An 18,699-nucleotide genomic window follows, 5' to 3' on the forward strand; every position below is an offset into this window, starting at 1 on the left:
AATTTCTCTTGGATTTAATTTTTCGAGTTAACCAGGCAATGGCGAGATAACCCTTCTCTGTCGACATGGTTTCCCGTGGATTTAATCGGCGCGATCCGGCCGTTCCCAGTTAGCGGAGTTACTTTGAGCAGTCACGCCCCGACCGGGGGGTGACTTGGCGACGTGTTTGTTTTCGGTGTATGCAAATCCGCGGACCGAGATTTAGGAACTCTTCGTATGTGCCCACTTGGCCGGAATTACGAGGCGAGCTCTCGTTAAATGTTTCTTCGGGTCCGCATAAAGCCGGGACGGAGGGCAGTAGGCAGGCTCTCGGGGCTGGTTTCTCGTTTTGCTCGGCGACGAAACTGGATTTCTCGATCAGGTTCTCCGTCGAGCGCCCTTCGCGGTGCAGAAATGGTACCTGCAAGAGCGGCCAATTTGGCCGAGTTATTAGAGGCCGGCCACCGGGCGCGCCATGGCGGAAAAGGCCGCCATGGGACCGCCATAATCTAAGGCGAGGTCCTTCGGGGGAATCCAAGCCAAGGAGGCCACCGCGGACAGCTCGGAATCGTGTTGTCACAGAGATTATTGAAACTGCAGTTTTATGGGCCTTAAAAGCAGTTTAATTGCCGTTATATAAGTGTTTACGTGCTGCCAGGCTGCCTCCGCCTGTGTGCTACCCCAAACGTTTATTTTATGGTCATACGGCCGCGCGCGCACCCCGTTGTCGCGTGCCGATGCCATTACGAGCGGAGGAGATCGAACTTCGATTCAGGTGCTTCGATTCGAGTCCCAGGGGCTGAGAATTCTCCTGACCGACCCTCGGTCCTCCGTAATAGGGTTTATAAATTCCTCCGAGTATTCGTTAAAGGGGAAAAATCGGAAAATCGGGCAAAATTCACGCCCCGCAAGGAAAATCAGGTCTCTTTCCCAAGGCAGCGAATTGCACTCCACCATGGCGGTCGTTCTCGGCGCGTCCTGGTTTTTCTATTTTTTTCCTCTCTCTCTCTCTTTCTTTTTCCTCGTGGACTCTTTACGGGATAGCGGTGCAAGAACCCGCGGAAAAATGCCGCGATACGGGGGAATAATTGTCGTGCAACCCGGTGCATGATTTCGCCGTGTTAGCAAGTCAGCTGCCGTGTTATTACCGCTTTTACCGGCCTGGAAAATGATTTTGCGGAGTTAGGTAAAAGACCTTCGGCGTCCTTATTTCTGGGGCTTTTTCTCCGGGCCTCCGATAAGTGGCGGAACATTCTTCTCGTCTCGATACTAACGAATTACTTCTCCCTCCCTCCTTTTTTTTTTCTTCTTTTTTTTTCCCGCTTTTTCCGCCGCTCCGTCCGGTGTACAGAGAAAGTTGCGACAGTCTTCCCACATTCCGGGCGACGTTCGTCACGGGCGGACAACCCGCTCTCCTTCGACTCGCACTTTCTTTTTTACACCCCAGCCTTTGCCGAATTCGCCCCTTCCGGGCTTTCCTGATTTTTATTTTCCTCCCTCAACCCTAAACTTTCTCCCCGCTCTTTGTCGCCCGTCGAAAGGGACCCGCAGTAAACCTTACCTGGGCCCCAATAAAAAAACGGAAAAGTTAACCGGGCCCTCGAAGTTTCCGTCACGTCTAGGGACCCCAGAAATTCCGGGCTGGCCTCATCCAGAAAATCCCCAATATTTTTCCCTCCTAATCGCTAGTCGACTTGGATGAAGAATCGGCTTTTTTTTAGAACCTCCCACGATGGGGGTGGAAAAAGGGGGGGAAAGGATAAATTGAATTACGCGATTAAGTTTTTCATCGGAACGGGTTCTTTTGCACGGAGTGGATTGGCGAGACCGTCGAGATGTAAAATTCTGAAGTTAATATTCAGTATTTTTTGTTCCCGCGAAGTCCTCGACGGGTAAACTATTCAGGTGAATGGATCCCCTCCGGGGTCTCCTTCAACGAGAGGTCTTAATAATAATTTTTCGCCGCTGATGAGATATTCCTCGGAAAAAAAAAAAAAAGGTTAATCTCGCGCGTTGAATTTTTCCTTGATCGGCGGGATGCAGGAATCGCGCCGAAAATAAATCCTGACTATTCCCCCGACATTCCTTCGCGTACTAAATATAGTGATAACCGCGGCGCGATAAATCTCAGTTGGAGTACCTTCGGCCGAAGGTCGGAATATTCCATGCGAAACGAGATCATTGCTCGGACATTTTTAATTGCGCACCTATGACGCGCTGGCCTATTCCTCGCCTTGCGGCGCTCATCCCGACGCCTCGTAAATCCAGAATTTATGCGATCCTACCGATACGCGCTCGTACCTCCGCCGGAATCCCATAAATCGCCATCCACCCAAAGGTGGTTTCCACCGTTTATTTCCAATAGAGCGACAAAGAACTCGAGTTTGAGCGCGGAGACGCGTGGGCGGCCGCGCCCCGTCTGGAAGAGGGGAGCGTCCACTCTTCCCCTCTTAGTAGGAGCTCAAAAGTGGAAGGTCAGGACCGCTTTCGAAGACAAAAAGCCCTCTCTCGGCGGAAAGATAACCGACGGACCGGTAACCCGCAAAGTCGGCGCCATGATTCAAAGTAGAAAAAAAAACCCAATTTTTTGACATTTTCTCGACACACCCAGTCAAGGTGTCCCCCTATCGATCTTCCCACACTCTTTGACCGTGCTTAAAATTCCAAAATAATTTCCAGGCATATCCAATTTTTTTTCCGAATTTTCTTCGAGAACCATCAGAGTCCCCTTACCAATTCATCCGCCACCGCGGTGCTCCCTGATTTAAAATTCCTGAGTTTTGCCCCATTAAGAAGAAGGCGCGTTATCCCTAAAAATGAACAAAATTCCCAATCCCCTGTAAAATCAATAAAATTCTTTGGAATTCTTTGGAATTATTTCCATTTCCTTTTCGACGACCCATCCGTCATCGGTCTTCGGGCTGATTGAAAATTCCTGAGATTTATCCCGTCAAGAGGGGGAGGTGGGTTATCACATCGGGGGTTCGCTCTCGAATCCGACAGACGTCAGGGGCCACTCGGTATATCTCTGTCCCGAGTGGCCCTGGTCCAGCCCCTTGGGCCGGTCCTTCCCTCCGGGGAAGAACGGCCCTCGGCGGGGGGAGGCATTATCTCGTGCCGTCGCGGCGCACCGGCACTTATCCATATTTGTAAAAGGTTGAAAAAAGGAAGGAACGACACCGAGAGAGGCGCTCCCTCGGTGCCGCGCTCTCGCGGCAGTAACGACGCCGGCCTGGGCCAATTTGCCGTAATTATTCCGTCGGCATTACTTCCCCGCGGTGCACCCCTCGCCTTCCTCCCCCTCCTACCCCCGTTCTTGCACCCGCCCCCCGGCGAAGGAAATCGAGAATAACGCGCGCACCGTGCAATCCCGCGAAAGCGTAATGGCGATCGCAATAAAAATGAGTGGCTCGCCGCGCGCCTGCAATTTTGCGGGTTTGAAGAACATCGCGGCCTCGCCATTATGGTAATACGAACGACTTATTCCAGTCGCTCGCCAATGGCCGTTTACCGGCAGAGAGGGCCCGCCCTAAACCGGCCGAGCCAGTTCGCACCTCGGGATACTCTCCGCACTCGCGAGGGATCCGCGCCGGTTCGACCGGCGCGGTACGCCGGAGAGATCGGTCGCCATTGTGGTACCGAGCTCGAAGGAATAGGAGATCTTCTTCATGGGCTGTAGATTAATTTTCATGTCGGGGATATTTGGAATATTCATTTCCGAGTTCACATCTCGGGATACTCTCCGCACTCGCGAGGGATCCGCGCCGGTTCGACCGGTGCGGTGGGCCTATTTTTTATTTTTATTTTTATTTCCTCTAAGTACTAGTAAGTAAATGTATTAAAATGTTATAACAGCCCAGGTGGGACCTGGGGAGTGGGGATATTAATAATTGATATCGGCGGTCCCTCGAGGCGCCTCCACCCGGTTGACACATCGTCGCGACAATAATGGCCGCCTAACGACCGCCAGATGCTCCCGCGTTTGAGTGGAACGCGAGCCTGTTTACAGCCGCCTCTTCTTACGAGCGTTTTAATCTCGTCCAACTATTTCAAACAATCTTGGCGCGGTCGTTATCGAGGCATGTTGATGACCTCTGAAACTAATATCGCTGCGAGAGGAGCGCCGACTCGTCGCGAAACCGAGTAGTCCATTTTCCCCCCGTGGCGGTTACGAACGAATTTACAACAAAAGGTACCACTGGACCTGCGAAAGAAAATCCACCTGCTCATTCGACGATTCGACTCGACAGCTTGTAAAATAATCTCAAACATTATCGGGCTAGCTACGTTAATGCCGTCCGTGACGTCGACTCCTCCGCGGAAGAAATCCCATCCAACATGGCGTCTCTAGGCGCGTCCTCCAGAACGCGGAGTTTCCGTCTAGGTTTCTCTGGACTCCTTTTCATCGGGCCTTCCGGTTCAAGGCTCGGAAATCCCGCTCCTTGCCTCCGTCTATCTAGATAATAACAGTTCAAGTAGAATCTCCATGGGCCCCTTCCTTTCATCAGTTCTCACGTTTCATCACCTCGGTGGAAGGTTGGGGCCGAATGGATGCATTTATAAGGTAACTCGTCCACGTTTCAAGGCTGTCCTTTGAAATTCCGACTCGTGACCTAAGTTAAGTCCGCGCGGCCGCGAGCGGCGCGACGCAAGCGGCCGGGCGACGCAAGCGGCCCGGCGTACCGGAGAACGACCCCCTGGCGGGCACTATCGCAACAAATGTGGCCGTTTGCATAACACGACGACGAGCAATTCGGGCGGGCTTGACGGCGCGCGATATAGACCTTTAGCCGAGGAGGCACGAAACCCGGGGGTTGCGCGCCGCACCGCATATCGCGGGGGTGGTCTCGTCTCCCGAGAGCCCGCGTGTAATCTACGCCGGAGATAGCCAATACCGACCTGGGGGGACGCGCTGCCGATTCCACGAGCCCCTCGGCAACCCTCGGCCACCCTAGACTACTCTCCTCTCTCATCGGGACCATTCGGGACGCCCGACGCCCTATGTTGCGTCACGACGTTAACGCGACCCTCCGCACCCCCGAAATATCAAGAGCAACCGGTGGACGGTCGCCACCGCGTCAGGTGGAGTAAACTATTTATTTCCTCGAGATAAAAAGGGAGAAGGGAAACCCCCCCCGATCGCGACGAAAGTCACCCTACGGATAAATCTCGATTAATATGGGTTCCATGACTTTCATTTAGATTTTCTACATGAAAATCCTTTGCGGAAATCGTGGTTTTTTAGGGGTGGCCGGTTATTCTCCAGGCTCGGGGGTGCGGAAAGCGCCCCCTGGCAGGTGCAATCGATGCCGGAGTTATCGCGGCGTTATCCCGCGATAAAGGCCTCGGTCTCGGTGCCCGGATTCCCATTCTCCGCAAGCGGTCGGGACGTCTGCCGTTACGGCCTCGCGGATGCGGCCCGGCCGCGTCCAATGGCCTCCCCCGTGGCTAGGGCGCGCAGCCGGCGCGGAAGCTCCGCGCGTTCGAGCCGATTTCGCGGCCCCTGGGGGCGGGGGCTCGGCCGGGGCGAGGCGGGGGCGCCGGGGCGGGGTAAAGTGACCAGGTTAAAACGGGGGTGGAATCGTTACCGGCGCCAAGAAGCGTCGCGCAGGCGCGGGGGATCCCCTTTGTCCGCGTGGCTTGGCGTGGCCGAGAGGGCGAGAGAGAGAGAGAGCACCCGGGGGACTTCTTCCTGCTTTGCCGCTTTTATTGTGCCGCGAGCCCCGGCGAACTTTCCTTCTCCGCGAGAGTCAGCCCCGGCCGTGGGGTTATCGCGCTGGCCTGCTGTTATCACCGGCAGGGGGTGGCGGCCATGCCGACCTCCTCGCTAACGCCCTGAAGAGGCTCTATCGGCGCGACATGTTCTGAAAGTTACCCTCGACGTGCCAATGGGGCGTTTCCTAATTTTTTTATATCTCTTCTTTCGGGGGATCTTAGATAGCTGGAATGAAAGCTCATGCCGATAAGAAACCCGTCTCTGTACGATCTAGCCAGAGGTTATCACATTGGAGAACTCCACCTCGCAGAGGGGCGACAAGTTCTGAAAATTACCCTCCATGGATGGGACCTTGCTTAATATTTTATATTTCTCATTTCTTGCGGTAGGTGAGAGAGGGGAACGAGACATTCATATCGATAAGCGCGCAAGATGGCCGCGAGTCGGCGGGTGAACTGCACATCGAGAGGGGAAAAAAAAATGTCAGGTGATTTGCGGTGGGAAAGGCACGTTTTATTGCGCTTGCCCAGTGGTGTTTGCATTGATGCAGCGAAGAATAGGCTTTGGAGAATACGCGGGACGCCTGCCGGTCACGTTACTTAGCTTCACTGGCTCGGGGAAATTACCTGCCGACAGAATGGCGACGTCTTGGGGCCTCGAAGAGAGGACAGGCGGTTCCGCGGGGCCTCGAGTTCGGTTTTTACCCGCGGCTCGTTACCGCGGTCGGTGGTACATAATCGCTAACGCGATTGGCAACCTCGAGTCGCGTAGGCCAGGGACTTATATATATATATAAGTTATATATATTATATAACTTATATATATTATATAAATACCTTCGGAGGTACTCCTCCGGACGCCGAAGAACGCGCGAGGCGTCGAGGACGTAGAGAAAGATCCGAAATAAGAACGAATATCCCAAGGCTTCGATTAATAATCGCCCTAGAAACAATGGCGGGCCAGTGAAAAGATGCCCTAAGTCCCAGAGAATTAATTCCCCAGGAGGAGGAGGAGGAACTAAACTCTCCCATCCCGAAGGGCCTGCACGTCGGTTTTTATCAGCGGCCAGGAGGCTCGTAATGGCCTCCGCAATTGGCAACCCCAACTCGAGGAGGCCGAAGACTTCCCCGGAGGTAGTTCTTTGGGCGAGCTTCTTCCGAAGGTGGAGTACGCACCGGTGGTTCGGATAATCCCCGTGGAGAGGCCGAGTAACCCGACGAGAGGGCCGGGGTAATGGTGTATTTACCATCCGCCATTTGCAGGGTACCTTCGTAGAAGAATAATCTCCAGCCATGATACGATAACCGCGGGATGCAAGAAGTCCAGGGTCCCTAGGGATTAATTCCCCCCAAAAAAATAGGAGGAAGACCCCGACCTCGGCCGAGGTTTTTGCCAGGTGGGAGATACGTAATCGCCAGAGCCAATTGGCAACTCGAAGTCGTGCCGACTTCTTTGGAGGTGGCTCTTTGCCCGGGGAACGCACCGGTGCGCGGTGGTTCGGATAATCTCCGGCGAGTATCTCGAAGATACGAGATTGGCTTCTATGGGGGGATAATGGACCCGAGGATCCCGATGCGTATACTTAGGCATGGGGCGTTCTCCAGGGCGGGCTCGGAGAACACGTGTTCGCCATCTTTGCCGTTCCTCCGCCGTTGAAAATCCTCCTGGATCGAGACGTTGGGAAAGAACGAGGAAGATATACTTCCTCGAAGGTGGAGGGGTCGGGCAACCCCGTGGAAATATACTGCCACGTAAGGGTGCGACCGGCGTTACGGGGTCGCGGGTGGAGGGGCCGTAGAGGGTGCGTAGCACCAACTAATATCGTAAAGCCGCAACGTGCTCTGATTAAACGTTATGTGCCTCTGGCATTTCTCACCGCCTAGGTCCTCGGGGACCGACGAGGGACAGATGGCGATTCGAAGAGACTTTCGACGACGGCCACCCCCTAATCGATACCCCCGGCCAAGCGGCGCGTTTCGGGCGTGCCGAAGGACTCGGTGAAAAGGGGAAACCTCGAGCCAGGAGTCTTCGACTCGCCGAAACGATTGCCATACGTTGGTTGCGGAACGCGAACAGCTCGGAGAAATATTTCCGCGGCAAATTGCCCTCGCCGAACCTACTAATTCTTTCTTCTACCACCGGAACGCTCGGTCGCCATTTCTTCTGGGATCTCTCCCCCTGGTGACAGAAATCACGGGGAAAAGGGCGCAATTTTTAAATCTAGTCGTGCCATCCGACGCAAGGAGCCAATTAGTAATCACGGTCGTCCCTCGAGAGGAGAGGATTCAGAAAACCATTGGAAAATCTGGGAAATTCCCGGGGAATGGCTGGAAGGGTTCTTGGACGGCGCGAAGAAAAGAAAGATGGCCGCCGTTCGCCGCGGCGAGACGGAAAATTGAGATATCTCGTGCGCCCCGAACACCCCGTGCGGGGTTTTATTAGCAAAAACAGACAGGGCGGCATTTGCTTGTAACGAGGGCGAGGGTAGCGGAAATACGGGGGCGGAGGGGGGGCAAGAGGCAAGAAAAACGAAGCACAGCCCCGTAATTAGAGAGCCGGCTCCCATGGGTTCTGCGCCGGAATGACGGACCGGGGGTGTAGGGGTGGATCCCGAAACGGGGGCTGCCGCCCCTCCGAGGTTTCCCGGCGTATCAATATGTCGTCCCTTATTTTAAAATTAAAATTTAATCCGGCTCCCCCGGCGGGGGATTGCGCGCACCCCGAAATGGCGGCGAAGGCGCGCCCGTCGATTCGACGACGCCGAGCGCCGGGGAGGACGCGAGTTTACGAGCAGTCGGCTCGCTGCGTAAAATCAAAATTTATGTACCGATCCGGAAGCGTACTTTCAATTGTTATGACTTCTCATGGCGTTCCCGTGAGCGCGCAAGATGCATCCCTCGTGCCACCCCTGGACGCGACGCTTCTTTCGATACCTACACGAGGGGTTGCACCATCCAAAACGATCCCATGCCACGTTTCCTTTGCTGCCAATACAGAGATCTTAACACGTAAAAAAATATTTTGCTTCTGGCACATGCAAGGATTTTTCCATCCGGGAGAATACCGTGCTATGTATTTTTTTTTTCTGGCACATACGAGACGGATTGTACCATCCTAAAAAATACCATGCCACTTTCCTTCCAGTACTCACTTACGAGGGACCTCGAAACTCATCTCACGTCGCTTTAAAAACCGAAAAGTCTCTTTCCGAGGAATTAAAGAGCCCCCTTTCGGCGGGTTGCAGGGTAAATTCCGAGCGGACCCACGAATCCGGGAATAAAACGCACCGTTGCGAGACCCCCGCCCCGTAATCCCGAAGAAGGGACGACCTCGTCATTGGCAATCGCATCGGACACGGCCGGGCGAATCCCCCGGTATCTCCCGACGTGCTGCCTCCTAGCACTCGTAAATTTCAATCCAAATTCCCCCAGGTCGAGCCGAGGGGGGCGGCTCGAAGGAACAACCACCCAGGAGTGCGTCGAGGACGCGAAACGCGGATCCTTGCTTTCGGCGCACGCACACGCGCGAGTGCGTGCGGCAGATACGCCGCAGATACGCGGCAGATACGCCGCGGATACGCCGCGGATAATGGGAGGCACCCTTATGGATGGCGCTGCTTCCACCGGGAACAATGGGATCCCCTCTCGCGCCCTCCCCTGGCCGTCCATCCTTGTCGGAATCCTTTATTGCGGCCCCCGGACGAATCCCCCGTGTCCCTATGGAGGCCGCAGCCGCGTGTGCGAACCTCCACTCGCACCACCCGAGAATGAGCTGTCCAGCCAATCAGGATTTAAGTCTATTCCGAGGCAAGATGGGTGCGAGCGGATATTTCTGCCTACATGGTGCTCACCATGTAGTCCATGGCTCACGTGAGCATCTTCTGGGGTTCCCTATGAGGGGTGGGTGCAAAGGGAATGCGTATACAATGGAAGCGAAAACTAACCCTCGACTTATCCAGGACCTCGATTTTTGACTAACTCTGAGAAAAAAGGAAAAAAAAATAGAAAAATGTCACGAACCACAGAAATATTTTGTTCATTCATAGGATAATTATTTTTAACTCGAAGTGGAATAAATTTTTTTATTTTTTTATTTTTTTATTTTTAAATTTATTCCGGTCAAATGATGATCTTCTGAATTAACGGAATATTTTTTCGGGTCGGTGGGTTTTTCTTTTTAATCCGGGTAGATTTCATATTTCAGGGCGCCGGTCAGGGTCGGAAAAATCGTTTGTCTGGTTAATATTTTTTTTATTACGTGTCGGGCATTGCACGTAACGTTCGCGTTTCCTCGCCTGTTTTACGGATTCGTACGTGCGGCCTACGTGCTCGTATTTCCCGATCCAAGATCTCTCGATCCCACGCGACGAGACTCCGGTGGCAGCGTGCACTTCGCGAGCGTGTCCGGTGCCTATGCGTGCACCGAGTCTGTTGCCACAATCTCGTCACACGATCGAGCCGTGTATTTAGACGAGCGAGCACCCGGCTACGCCCGCCGGCGTTACATCTCCTCGAGCCCGCCGTTAACTTCGCCGCTCGCCGTGACCAGAATGCCGTCGCTCACTTTTTCCATTACTCCTCGGCGAGCTCGGCTGCACACGCGAAATGTCAACCCCGACAAATACGCGACCGGACGTCCACACGAGGTATCCGCGTCGCGGCCTCTCCTTGGGATCATTCACCGAGATTAAAACCGGCGTTAAGTTTCAAACTCCACGGTACCGAGCACCGGATATGATTAATTTCCAAGACGCGTCGAGAGCGAAAGTCTCGATGGGATTAATCTCCAGGAAATTAAATCGCGGTTCCTATGGGGTGCCATAGGTGCCACAATCGGCGTTAGCCTTCGGTCATGATTTTATTCCTACCCATTCGAGTCTCGGTCCTCAAGATGTGAAAAGGACCGGGTTTCGCAAGTGGGAACGGTCTCGCCCGTGACGCTATGTCCGCCATTTTGGTCCCCAAGAGTCGAAGAAGAGGACTAAATTCGCCGCGTTTCTCGGCGTTCTGCCGAGCGATCGGCATTCTCTCGAAATTACCCGCTCCTCGTCCGGCAGCGAGTCATACGCGGAAAAAGACCGGCGGAATCGGCCGGTTCTACGGCCGGGCGGTTCCCCGAGTGCGGTTTACGAGGCCCGACGCCACGACTGCGGTCATTATATTCAATTAAGCGAGCGATATAACGACTATCCAGTGGATACCCTCAGTCCTTGGACGTCGCGATCGGGCCCAGGACTCCGAACCACTCGCCGGAGGGAACGCGATCGAAACCCCCCCCGACCATTGTGCCCCATCGGCGGATATTGAAATCGATGGGTATCGGCCGAGTGAGTGCCGGAATTCGACGCGTATCGGCGCGATCGGGCTTTACAGCCGATGAGCAGGCCTCTTTCGATGGAGATTAACCTCGGCGGCGTCGTACACTGATAAAAGTCCATGGAAATTTACATACTATTTTAACATACCTCATGACTTAAGGTTTACACAGGAAAACGTAAAATGGAAAAATTACAAATCAGAAAATGTATAAATATACGTAACATTGTGTATTTACCGTATTAGTGCGATTTTACTCGAATTAGATGTAATATTATGTTATAGTTTTCTTTAACTTGGATGCTGAATGTGATATCACAGAGATAGTGTAACTTAACTGCAATTAATTGAGGCGTCAAAATAATCAATGATTGAGTATGTAAATTGACATGAGCAATTTAATCAGTGTAGATCGAGGCGTATCGCCGATCGAACCAGAGGCACGCGAAATGGAACTCTGCAAGGAAAACGCGGACGCAGGGAAAGCCAGTCGCAAATATCTAGAGAATTCTGCATGGCGAAAAAAAAAATGTCATCAAATCAAAGAACTGTATCTTCAATTGAAATAATTAAACGGCTCAAAGGAGTTGACACGTGGAATTCGTTCTGAAAATTTCGTTCGGTGCAGCTCGATTGCGCTTGAAAAACAGAAAATAAATTTATTTCACTTCATAGTTCATCAAAGTGAATTTTATAACATTTTCGAATATCGTTCAAAAGGGGGCGTTGAGAATTTCTGGGAGCTAGATTTTCGAGAGTAGATAGCGGAGGGATTTCTTAAATCCTTTTGAGAGTACATTCTTTGTCGGATCTTGAAAGTTGCGCTAATCGGTGGAAAACGATCTCTCCTGTGCCGGAGACTCGAACGAGCGGTGTTCGTTGCCCCGGGTTTTCCGGAAATCTCTGACCGCGGATTCTGCACGTTCCTCGGTTCTCTCCTGGTCCCACGGTGCGGCCTTGTCTATTGGGCTTTCCAGGCAGGGCTGTAATCGATCTTATGGTTCGTCCGCATTATCAGGCTCGAGGGAAACGGCTTCGCGGATCCCGGAGAGGTGCTAAAGCGAGATTCCCTCGGGCGTTGGCGCGAACCAATCCCCGGGACGTCCTCCGAATGCGCAAGTGGTCGGAGGACAACGGCTCGTCGGACTCCTCTTCTCCTCCCTCTCCTCCGTAGCCTTTCTTTCCCGGGACGGATAAATAATGACGGACGCCGTAAAGGAACGCCGTCCCGGCTGACGTCCCCCGCAAATTGAAGTCCGCTCCGAAATATGTGTCCGCCTTTGTTCCGCGCTCGCCGGCCGATCCGTTCATAAATATCTCAAAACGGCTTAATTTCGCGAGACGCTGCGGCCGAATAAAATCCCGAGGCCCGCCGGAAAAAGGGGAAAAAGGAACGAAGAAAATAGGGCCGAGGAGATACGACCGAGACCCCGGTCGTCGGTCACTGGTCAAACGCCGATAGCCGGCGAAAATAAACGACTATGCAATCGATGGGACTGCACTCGTTCTCCAAATCCGCGAACCACGACCTCCGGGGTCAAAAAGCGGCGCGAATCGATATTTTTCTCAACGGTTAGGCGACCTCGTTACGTGCAAGTCGAGTGGAAAGATCGGTCGGGCTTATCGCGAGGAGTGCGGACGGAGTCGTTAATTTCGAACCCTTAATTTCGATCGGATCGATCGCCGATCGATTCGCCCAGCCGGAAGCTCGGGAAAGTGGAGCGCGTCCGGTAATCGTCGAGTCGTTTCTTCGCCAGTAAATAAAAGCGGTAACGACTGCTGTAGGATTTCTCTTTCTCTCTCTCGAGAGAGAGAGAGAACAGGGAAAGGGAGAGTAGATATAAAAAGCTTCTAAAGCAGCGCTTAATACCGGCCGATTATTTAGCAGCGATAAAACTGAGTTAATGTCTTTCGACGCGCCGGAGGAGCGATCGCGATCGCGGATTTCCTTGAGATAGGACCCTCAAAAACTGTCACGCGGGGTTAGATTTTCTAGGTGGGGGCGATAAGGGATTTAATGAGACGTTTGATTTTAGAATTTGATTTCGCGGTCCATCGACGCCGGACCTCGGGGACATGTCCGACGACCGCAAGGGGAGAGATAAGTCCGGGGCCGATAAAACGTCAATGTAAACGACCCGAGCGGCTTTAAATGGCCGTTAAAATCGCGTTATTGTTTTCGTACGTGACCTCTCGCTCCCGCGCCGATATAAAGGCAGGGGAGGAGAGAGAAGGAGAGACCGAAATCGAATGGCGCGCACTGAGAGAGCGCGCGGTTGACATTTAATCGCCCGCCGAGATTTACGACGGCCTAAGCCTCTATTGCCGCGATCGCGGTGTATCCCTGTCTCGCTCTTTCCCTCTTTCGCTTCCTCCCTTTGTCGAGCTCCCTCTCTTTCGGGCATCTCGCTCAACTTGAAACGAACGACCGGCCGCTCCGCTTCCGGAACTGTCACTTCCACCGGACTCTTTCCTGCCTCCCCGGTCTCCTTTCGAGGGTTCGACTCCTCCTCGGGGTGCGGGCTCGTTTTCTCCCTCGCTCCTCGATTTTTCAAATCTCCACCTCCCCACGGTCGACCCTCGGATAATAGAATCCTTCGAAGATAGCGATCCGATTTATAATCAAGAAACGCGTCGAGGCCTTTACACTCGAGCTCGAGCGAGGCGCACCGAGTCTCCATACTCCAAGGATCCATTCTTAAGGAGTGGGTAATTAGAAATGCGTTCCTGTAAATCCCATGGAGGAGGGAATGCAAGTCCGAGTGGCTGAAAAATTCAAGAAAGTAGGGGGGAATTTTTTAAAATTTATCTGACTTTAATCGGGACGACGCAACGCCGTATATATTTATTTTTGTAGTATAATTTATTATAATTTCATTCCCCCTCGGGGATTATCTTGTGCCAGGCTTAATGTGACGAGTTATTTCTTCCGGATTGGCAGTTTTCGATGATGGGTGGCTCGCTTTAGGGTATTTTCCATGCGGAAACGGGTGGAAGACAAGATGGAGGGTGCAAAATTCGAGGTCGGTAGCGCAGGGTGCGAAGGAAAGTGGTTTCCGATGCGGCACCTGGAGGGTGCTCGACAGGGCAGGGGTGTCACCGGGGTGTATAGGGCCTTCAGGGGAAAAGGAGAGAGCGGAGCTGAGTCTGACGTTAACCGCCCCTGGTCGATTTATCGCTGCTCTGGATATCCGGTTCCGGGGATGCCCGAGAGGGACAGGGCGGTCCGGGTTAGGTCTCGGTGGAGGACCTCGTCGAGCGAGCTTCTCCTCGAAAAGACCGAGGTCCTCGGCCAGGACGAAGACCCCTCCTTGTACCACCCCTCCGGAACCGAAAATCACAGTTAGGCCTAATAATATACCGTGGCGATTAGACACAGGCCTCGAAGACTCGACTCCGCCATTTCCGCCACCCTGATCGATCGAATGCTTTATTCCTGGGGTGGGTGCAAAAGAGATAGATTCCCCTCGTCCAGACTTAATTGCAACCCCCTTAACACATAACTCGTGGTTAAATCGCGGCGGAATGTTTTTTTCAAAATGGCGGCTAATAGATCCGACGCGGAGGGGACGAGAAACCGAGAGCACTCGAAAGCTCGGCATTCAATTCGGGATACCGTTTGCCTTGTTTAAAGGCAACTTGTTAATTGCGGTAAATAGGTTACGGTTAACTCGCGACGAGCGGCGCAGATTAACGCCGCGACGAGTGGCATTATACAGGCCTGACAAGAACTAATGAAATCCTCGCGACGAGTGGACGTTACATCACGGCGGGCAACGGCGCGGCACAAAAGCAACCGTTTACCGGGATCGGGGAGGTGCATTAACTAAAAAAGAACCTCGGTGCTATTTCCACGCCGGGCGTACTCGCATGACACACAATGGCCGCCGCGGCGTCTCGTTTTTCTCCTCCTTCGGCCATTTCGCCCCGTCGTCCGAAGGCAAACATTTATTTAACGCTTGACCCCCGACCCCGTTTTCAATTTAATACTCGCCGAGGGCGAGCCGATCGATTTTTAAGCCCCGCAAGTAAGAATCGATGACTGACTAAATGTTTTCCCTGTCTGGGTCTGTTGTGCAGCGGATTTTCGGAGGGACGCGGATACGAGCCTCCGCTCTTCGGCGCATCCGTGGCTCGTCTATCCGGAAGGTACGATCTCCCGAAAGTCTCCTCTCTCCATGGATCGATCCGCATTTCGGGGGGGAAGCCCCCCAAGATTTGCCCCCCGGCGCCCCTCAACTCCGGGGATGGATTTACGGAGTGTCGCATGGGCGCGAGTCCTCCCTTAAGTACGGGGTGGAGTGCCGATTCCGGGCGGAGCACCTTCCCCGGAGGTCTAAACTATGATCGTTAAATCTTTAGGTCGCTCTCGCGACTTTACAAGCCCCACCCCCTCCTGCAGTCGGCGGTGACGCTTAGTGATCTCGTCGCGAAGGGGGTGCTCTTCTCGCGGGGGTGGCCGTCAAACCGCGATACACGTCGGGGTTTACGGGCAGGTGTCGCCCGTGATTGTTGGTCGGGTACGATGTGAATTTTGGGTCAGGAATGCGAAAGCTTGAACTATCGTCGTTCAATATTTAAGTCGCTCTCGCGACTACGCGTCTTGCAAGGTCGGTGGGGATGCTTAGCGATCTCGTCGCGTCGGTAAGGAGGGACTCTTCTCGCGGGGGCAACTGTCAAAGCGCGATACACCTGAAGATTTCCTATTAGGTGTGATTATTAATCGGGAGAAGGGGCGAAGGGTGCGGATTTTCGGTCAGTAATGAAAAAACTTTCATTACCGTCGTTAAATATTTAAGTCGCTCTCGCGTCGGTAGGGAGGGATTCTTCTTCCGGGGGTAACCGTCAAAGGACGATACAGCTGAAAATGATTTAGTAGGTACCTTCGATGATTATTGGTCGGGGAAGAGTGCGAAGGGTGCGGACCTCGGGTTAGAGATAGGAAAAACTTGAATGATCGCCATTAAATATTTAGGTCCTCGGATGAAAGCGAGAGCTAAGTTTCCCGTGATCGTCGATCGGCTCGAAAGGTGCGGATTTTGGGTCAGAAATGCAAAGCTCGAGTGCTCGTGGGTCCATGATCGTTAAATGTTTAGGACCCCTCGCGCCTTTATACGACCCGGGTTAATACACCGATCGCGGCAGTCGATGGTCGATTTTCGGGGATCTTAACTACCCGGGGATCGATTACGAGCGCGTCCCCTCCAGGGCGGGTCATCCCTGCGAGTCGGCCCGAAGAATCGCAAGAACCAACCGGAAGTGAATTAACCGGCCGGTCTTTCGGGCACGGCCGAGCACCGGGAAGTTTTAGGGCCCACTTCGGGCCATGCAAACGCACATTGATTGACAATTTGGCCAACTTCGGGGAAGCCGAGTGGGACGTCCTCTTTTTCTGCGGCCTCGAGATTCTCGGCACGTAGGGGCGTTCGCATAAACCCCGCGGTAGGCTCGTCCTGGGAAGGTCCTTATTTTTCGGAGGGTGGAGGTCGGAATAAGGCGCGTATGTACGGGCATGTGGTACATGGGCGCCCTATGTAGGGGCATGCGGTACATGGGCGTCCTATGTAGGACCGCGCGGCGATACATAGGGCGCCTCCCGAAAAGGAGCGAGTCCTCGCGGAGGACTCGACGTCGGCGCCGCCGAGCAGGAAACCAGCCGGCGAACCGACGGGGTGAAATGCCGTCAGCGGGGTGGAATGGCCACCCCTCCGGTTGCCGGGGTAACCCCCGGCCCACCCTTCGGACTTCGGCGAGGCGCGTCCCCTCGCCACTCCGCGCCCGCCCGCCGCGGCGCACGGTCGAGCGTGCACCCTCTGCACCCTCTGCACCCTCTGCACCCTTCCCGGGGCACCGGCGCGTTCCTACGGACCGCACTGCCGAGAACGGCCATGTTGAATTCAATATCAGCATTCCCCGCATTCCGCGAGATTTTCCGACGCGTCCTCCCCGCGGTTAACGCGCCCACCCCGCGACTCGGCGACGTGCATATAAGGGTTGTACACGAAGGATCGTGTATGCAAGGGCGGACGTGTACGTAGGGATGGTCCGTAGGGAATGGAAGCCGTTTTCTTCGATCGCGATAAATAATCCCGATTATTCCTCTGCAGACATTGATGCCGGCCATGTTGGATTTCCTCGTTATGGGATGCCCTTTTATTTTCGAGTCTGGAGCGCGGATTGATTTTGCGAATGTGGGAAATTTCCGTTTATAAAGAAGGTGATAAGTAATCCCGATTATTTCTCTTGGCCGTCGGTGGCGACCACGTTGGATCTCCTTCTTATGGGATGCCTTTTCATTTTTCCGCGGTGGAGTCTCGAGCGAGGGTCGGTATCTCGAATGTCTGAAAATTGCAGTTAAATGAGTACGTGTGGGTTGGTCCATTGTGGGTGGGATACATTTTCTTCGTTCGCGATAAGTAATGAAAATTATTCCTCCCGACCGTCGAGGGCGGCCATGTTGGATTTTCTGGTTCCGCGAGGTTATTTTTCGAAACCGCGTTATGCCCGTCAGCGGGTCAATCTCGTGAATATGCGAATTTCGTCGCGACCGGGCTTGTCGAGTGCTGAAAATTCGTGGAAAATTCAAGCTATACGCGGAAACCGCTTTCTTTGATATACTAATGGCGATGTACGACGTGCAAACGACGCCCTAACTGCGTTCAGTGATAACGTTATATTCGCACGTTCGCAGGAAGTTCCGACGTTTATGCTCGGGTTGGGTTGTCTGAAATCTACGTGATTTACCGACCTCCTACCTAAGCTCGGTTTTCGTTCGGGTAGACGCGGAAGGTGCTTTTTAACAGGGCCCGATAATAATTATCGCCGTGTAAATTATTTAGGAATTTCTTTTTTTTTTCCTTCGCGAAGGTACTTTCCTTACTTAGCGATGTTGGATACTTTCTTCCGGGGGAAGGCTTTCTAAGGTTAACGAGGGGAAAATTGGTATCGTAAAGCCGATCGATGATAGGGTTTTACGATAGATATTAGACACGGATGGCTGGGGTTTGACTTTTCACGGCCGGAAAGTGCGGCATTGACTTCGAGTTTGGAAACGCCGAAATTGGCAGGAGTACCTCGGCAGGAATCGGTCAGTCCAGGGCTACCTGAAACCCCGTGCTCCTCCGTTTTTTTTTTCCCCCCGATAACCGCCATAAAAATGTTGCCGATTGACCGTGGCCATATTTACGGCTCGGGCTGACCGGAGAAAGTCAAGTCGGACGGTGAAAGACAGGCCGTTCCGAAAAAGGGTTCGTCCGACATAAAGGATAACTTTCGAGGAACTTTCTTTTTTACCATGCCTCGTTCTTTTTTCCGCGTCGGTCCTCAACCCCTGCAATAAACTGACCATTCGGAATTACGCCTTTGTCCGGGAGAAAGTCGAGGAGGAAAAAGCAAGCGAGAAAAAGGGACACCGGAGGGCAAGGGAAGGAACTTTCTCGGGTTAGGAAGGGTGGCCGTCGCGTCCGGGATTCCAGGATTTCTCCTAAAAAACGGGGGGTCCGAAAAACCTCGAATTCTAGCCACGCGGATGATTTTAAGATTTCCAAGTTCGGGAAAATAATCGGCGATCGCGCTATCCGGGCGAAATCGAGTCACCGTTCGTTTCCGTGCGTATGCTAGGGCGACCCCGGGCAGGAGTCCTCCACCCCCGGAGAAGCTGGTCTAACTCGGCGGGCATTTTTCTTCCAG

The 18,699-nt window shown here is 53.4% G+C and overlaps 2 protein-coding genes across 2 annotated transcripts in view; both read left to right on the plus strand.

The window, feature by feature from the left end:
• Nucleotides 1–18,699, plus strand: part of LOC105697507 — a 198,259-nt gene that overhangs the window by 129,699 nt on the left and 49,861 nt on the right. The gene's annotated exons all lie outside the window — the stretch shown is intronic.
• Nucleotides 1–18,699, plus strand: part of LOC105697658 (homeobox protein abdominal-A homolog) — a 31,691-nt gene that overhangs the window by 7,561 nt on the left and 5,431 nt on the right. The gene's annotated exons all lie outside the window — the stretch shown is intronic.

This window comes from Orussus abietinus, unplaced genomic scaffold (genome assembly GCF_000612105.2).
Source record: "Orussus abietinus isolate OABI.00-Male unplaced genomic scaffold, Oabi_2.0 scaffold25, whole genome shotgun sequence".
Classification (NCBI taxonomy): domain Eukaryota; kingdom Metazoa; phylum Arthropoda; class Insecta; order Hymenoptera; family Orussidae; genus Orussus; species Orussus abietinus.